Raw genomic sequence first — 5,785 nt, 5'->3', positions numbered from 1 at the left:
AAGCGTGATTTCTGTGGGTAAAAGTGATCCTTTGGTGATTGACTTATTTCACTCCGCATACTATCCTCCAGATTCGTCCATTCCTCCCAGACTTCTTTGTTACTGTGGAGCAGTCTACGGTCTGCGTAACCCATGTTGTTTATCTGTTCATCTAACATTTGTTGTGGTTTCTGTTCAGTGCCATCTTTGCATGGGTGAGATAGTATCCCCTTGTAGTTTTATTTTGCATTTTCCTAATGGCTTACAGGGAGCCCTAGCGGTGCTGTTGGGTGGTACGGGTAACCACAAGGTTGTCAGTTCAATATCCACCAATGGCCCTGTGGGAGAAAGACGAGGCTATTTGCTCCCATAAAGATTTTTTTGTTAGGGAATTGACATGACTTTATTTTTCGGTGGGTGAAGTTTGCTCTTCTCAGCCTTCAACTTTGAAGGGTTAATCAAAGTGGACAGGAAAAGGAGTAAGGAACAGGTGTCTGAATTAAAATATTTTGCACATTAGGCCGAGATAGATATATAAAAAGGATTTCTTCAAATTATTTCCAGGGGTCAGGAATAGCTGTGGGAATTCTCCAAATAAAACAATTAAGAGTAATTTAAAACATGCATTCCCCATTTGCAATTATTTGAAATCATTCGATAAGGTTGTCGCGTATTAATGGAGTGAGACAGATAAAAGGCAGTCCACCTTCATGATGTTTCGAAGATAAAATCACTTCAGAGGTCAACTGAGGCCCTCGCTCATGTTCTGAGTATAGCCATTGTGATAAACCCTAAAATGTAAGCCGCCACTACTTTCTGGTTCACATTTAAGTGGAGGTAGACAGGCCCCAGCGATCCCACATCCCCCAGTGTAGGAAGCATCAGGGCTGCAATGCTTACCACTCCCAGGAAGACAGTGAGGAAGCTTGGGCCCGAGGAGACTGCTTTGTTTTCTAGTTGAATCAACTGCTCAAAAATTAAGTTTTCCTTTCTTCTTTCTTCTTCCTTTTGTTGTTCTTTTGCGGATGGGAGAAGAGTGGCAACCACCTCTTTCCTTCCTAAAGCCTTCCGCTGGCTTTGCTCGGACACCTGGAGCCGGAATTTGTCTATTGCACGATAGTGGCAGGTGCGAACATCTCGATGACGAGAATCGCAATATCCACACAACACTGAGGCTTTACTGCACCTGCAGCAGCAACGACAACATACGTATTTGGAGTCGTACACAAAACTTTGAACTTTAAGCAAACTCAGAGGGATTATAAAGCATCAACACTTGCTTATGTGTTGACTGGTCATCTGCATAAAGATTAACTCCATGGGAAACACAAACACAGGAAGGGACCCTTCCACTAATTCTGGTTGTCTTTTTGGTTGATGCATTGGCACTGAGGCCCCGGCTGCAGCTCCTGGTTTTACAGTCTCCAAATCTAGTCTGGGTCTGCCTTAGCGTCAGTTAAAAACTCCAGAGCCTTTTGGCAATCTTAGCAACACCAACTCCTCGGGAAGCCGCTCCCATAAAGATTTACAGCCTTGGAAACCTTTTATAGGGTTGCAATGAGTTAAAATCAACTTGTGAACAGTAGGTTAGTGGCTAATGATTGTGAAAAACTTGTCATATGATTGCTAGCCACTTGAGTATCTTCTTTGTTGAAGTGTCTGCTAATGCCATTGGCCTAAAACATCGCCAAGATAGTTTATCTTCTATTGTTGAGGTATAAAGGCTTCCAATATATTTTAGACATTAAAACCTTTGTCGGATGCCTTTGCCAGTTTGTAGGCTCTCTGTTTACGCTTTCATTCTAGTCTTTTGATGAGCTTCAGTATTTCATTTTTAAGAGGTCTGGTTATCTTCTTTCATTTGTAGATTTGTGGTTGTGCTTGATAGTGTATTTAAATCAGGGTCCTAGCATTGTTCCGTTGTTATCCTCGACAGACTTTATAGTATTAGGGTTGACACTTAGGCCTTATTTTGAAAAACACTTTGATCTGTTTGAGTTAGTTTTCACATATCACGTAAGGTATGGATCCTGTTTCATTCTTCTGCAAATGGATGTCTTGTTTTGCCAGCACTGTTTGTTAAAGAGACAGTTTTTTCCTTACTCAGTGGATTGTAATCCTTTGTGGAAGATCAGCTGTCAACTGCTGGGTGGATTTACTTCTGGGTTTTCAATGCAGGTCCTTGGGGGTACATGTCTGTCTGTCACTGGACCAGTACCAGGCTCGTTTGACTAATATCACTATATAGTAAGTTCTGAGATCGAGCAATGTGAAGCCTCCTACTTCCTTCTTCTTCCATAATGCTTGAACCATTGGGACCTCTGTCATGTCTCTATAAAGTTGGAGAAGAGCTTTTCCATTTTGTTAAAGAAGGTTGTTCAGAGTTAGATCAGTATTGCATTATATCTATAGATTGCACGGCTACTATAGACTTTGTCACAATGTTATGTCTTCCGCTTGATGAGCATGGTATGTTGTTTCATTGATGTAGGTCTCTTTTGGCTTCTTTCAATGGTGTTTTTTTTTTTTTAACATTTTATTAGGGGCTCATACAACTGGTATCCCAATCCATACACACATCAATTGTGTAAAGCGCATTTGTACATCATTTCTCAAAACATTTTCTCTCCATTGAAACCCCGATATTAGGTCCTGATTTTTCCCCTCTCTCCCCGCTCCCCACTCCCACATGAGCCCTTGATAGTTTATAAATGGGTATTTTGTCATATCTTGCCCTGTCCGACGTCTCCCTTCATCCACTTTTCGGTTGTCTGTCCCCCAGGGAGGAGGTCACACACAGTTCCATGTAATCGGTTCCCTCTTTCCTACCCATTCTCCCTTTACCCTCCCTGTTTTGCCACTCACACCACTGGTCCTATAGGGCTCATCCGTCCTGGATTCCCTGTATTTTCAGTTCCTATCTGTACCAGTGTAGCTCCTCTGGTCTAGCCAGACTTGCAAGATCGAATTCGAGTCATGGTAGTGGGAGCGGGGAGGAAACCTTTAGGAACTAGAGGAAAGTTGTATTTCTCATCATTGCTACATCGCACCGTGACTGGCTCATCTCCTCCCCAAGACCCCCTTTCAATGGTGTTTTGTAGTTTTCCTGGTGCACGGCTTTAAGGTCCCTGGTAAGATTTACCCCTAGGTATTTATCCGCTAGCCTATTGGTGGGCTATGTTTAATGGCATCATTTTCTTTATTTCAGAATTGTCCTTAGTGGAGTAGAGGGATTAAGTGATTTTTGTATGTTGATCTCATAACCTGCCATGTTGCTGAGCCCCTTCTAATATTTCTAGTTACTTTCTTGTGGAATTTTCTATGTAAAGGGTGCTGCCATCTGCGAATAGGGGTAGTTTACATCTTTCTTACCATCTTAGATATTGCTTTATTCCCTTCTCTTGACTTACGGCTCTGGCTTGGATTTGTAGTACAATGTTGGATAAAAGTCGTGGGTCATATGCATCGCTGTCTCTTTCAAGTTCTTAAGGGGACTGTTTTCAATCTCTTTCTGTTGAGAATAATGCTGGATTGTTGGTGTTGTAAGCATGCCCTTAATTATGTTGAGGAATTTCCCTTCTATTCCTACTTTTCTCTGAGTTTTTATCAGGAAAGGAGGGTGGTTTTATCAAAAGCTCTTTTCTGCATTGATTGACACGATCACGATTCTTTTTCCTTTTTTTTCTTTAATGTGGTGGGTTACATTGAGTGGTGTTCTGATGTTAAGCTGTTCTTGCATCCTTGATATGAATCCTACTTGATTATGATGTATTTTATTAAATATGTTGTTGAGTTCTGCTGGCTACAATTTTGGGGGAGAATTTTTGTGTTTCTATTCATGAGGAGTAATGGTCCATAATTTTCTTTTTATGGCATCTTTGTCTGGCATTGGAACAAGGTTATATTGGCTTCATAGAATTTGGAAGCATGTATTCCTTTTTTCATGGAATAATTTGAGTAGACTTGATGTCAACTCTTCTCTGAATGCTTGGTGGAACTTCCCAGTGCAGCCATCTGGACCACAGCTTTTATTGTTGTTGTGAGTTTTTTTCTTAGGATATTTTCAATGTCTTCTTTTGTTATAGGTCTTTCGATGTTTTCTTTTTGTTTCAGTGTCTACCTCTGTTTATGTTAATTTGAGTAGGTAATGTGTTTTTAGAAATTTGCCATTACTTTTCAAAAGTTTTAGAGTGAAATTGTCCATCATGTTCTGCTATGATCCTTTTTATGTCGGTTGAACACACTTTTAGGATGACAGATGTCATGTCTAGAAGAGACGACCATGAGCTGGGCTAGGAATAAGAGAATGGGAGATGAGCACATAAAGTTGGAGAAGTGGGGTGCACCACTGAGAGAATCAAGAAATAGACAACAGAAGAGAGACCCCAGAGAAGCTAAGCAATACTGAAGAAGAACAACAATGTAGGAGGTCTCAAACTTCCCAATTTTAAAACCTACTATGGAACTCAAAACAGGCTGGTACTGATTTAACGACAGACACATAGACCTCTGGAACAGACTGGGAGCCCAGAAGTAAACCCATCCACCTATAGGAACAGGTGATATTTGACCTAACTGGGGGTCTTAAAAACTCATGAGCAGCCATTTAGGTGCAACAATTGGTCTCTCTCCAACTGGAGGAAGAGTGATGACAATATAAAGGCCTGTGGAAACAAGGCGCCAGTGAACTGACGGGTCACACAAACATCCTCCTCCACAGCCCCGAGATCAGGAGCACTGGATGGTGTCTGGTTACCATTACCAACTGCTCTTTAAAGGATCCCATTAGAAGGCCCTGGATAGAGTGGGAGAAAATGTCGGCCAGAACTCCAAGTCATGAGAGACCAGGCTGACTGGTCGGATCATGACTGGTAGGACTTGCAAGAGCATGATCCTTTAATCGCCCTTAAGATCTGGCTCCACCACTGTGTTAGAAAAAATCGACCCTTTGAGAACAAAAGGACAAAGTTCCAAGGGTTAGGAAAGAAGAAGGAATGGACACAGGAACACAGGAAGTAGGATGTGATGGAACATGAAGAGGATTGCAATGGATGAGCTGAAACAAAACGTGTATGAACCATTAAATGTCAAACAGATGGTCTGTTTTCTGAATCTTTACTTCATTCACAATAAAAAGTTACACAGTAAATGAAAGATTTTTAAAACTATATCATTGGATGCACCAATCCCAGTACTAGACATAGACCCTAAAGAAATAAGAGGCTAGACATGGGAAGGTATATGTATCACCATGTTCAATTCAGCTTTATTCACAATTGCAGAGAAATAGAAACAGCCTAAAACACACTCAGTGCCATCAAGTCAATGCTGACTCACAGCAACTCTTAGGACATGGTAGAACATCCCTGGTGAGTTTCCAAGCCTGTAACTCTTTGCAGGAGTAGAAAGCCTCATGTTTTTCCCAGGGAGTGGGCTGGTGGTTTTGAACTGCTAGCCTTGCCATTAGCAGCCCAATAAGTAACCACTGTCATCATGCCTCCAGAAACAACCTAAGTGCCAATTAATGGATGAATTAATGAACTAGAGAACATATTCACAATGGACAACTATACGTGACAGAATAAGGAAGAGTCTGCACAATACTTCATGACCTGAATGAATCTGGACGACATTGTGTGAGTCTGGGTAGACTAGAGAAACAAATCCTTAGACACTCATATGTGTATAAGAGAGCGTTTTATATAAAGGGTAATTGTACATTAAGAAAACATCCCAACCAGTCCAGTCCAAGCCCATAAGTTCGATATTAGCCCGATACCAATCTATAAAGTCCTCTTCAGACTCA

General features: G+C 41.3%; 1 pseudogene; it reads right to left on the bottom strand.

Annotated features, from left to right (window-relative positions):
• Window positions 1-650: 650 nt before the first annotated feature.
• Window positions 651-1,362, bottom strand: LOC101659482 (annotated as a pseudogene).
• Between the last annotated feature and the right edge of the window lie 4,423 nt (window positions 1,363-5,785).

This window comes from Echinops telfairi, unplaced genomic scaffold (assembly GCF_000313985.2).
Source record: "Echinops telfairi isolate 266 unplaced genomic scaffold, ASM31398v2 ScPeMD7_2565;HRSCAF=3150, whole genome shotgun sequence".
Taxonomy (NCBI): domain Eukaryota; kingdom Metazoa; phylum Chordata; class Mammalia; order Afrosoricida; family Tenrecidae; genus Echinops; species Echinops telfairi.
This window is presented reverse-complemented; position numbering and strand designations above follow the sequence as displayed.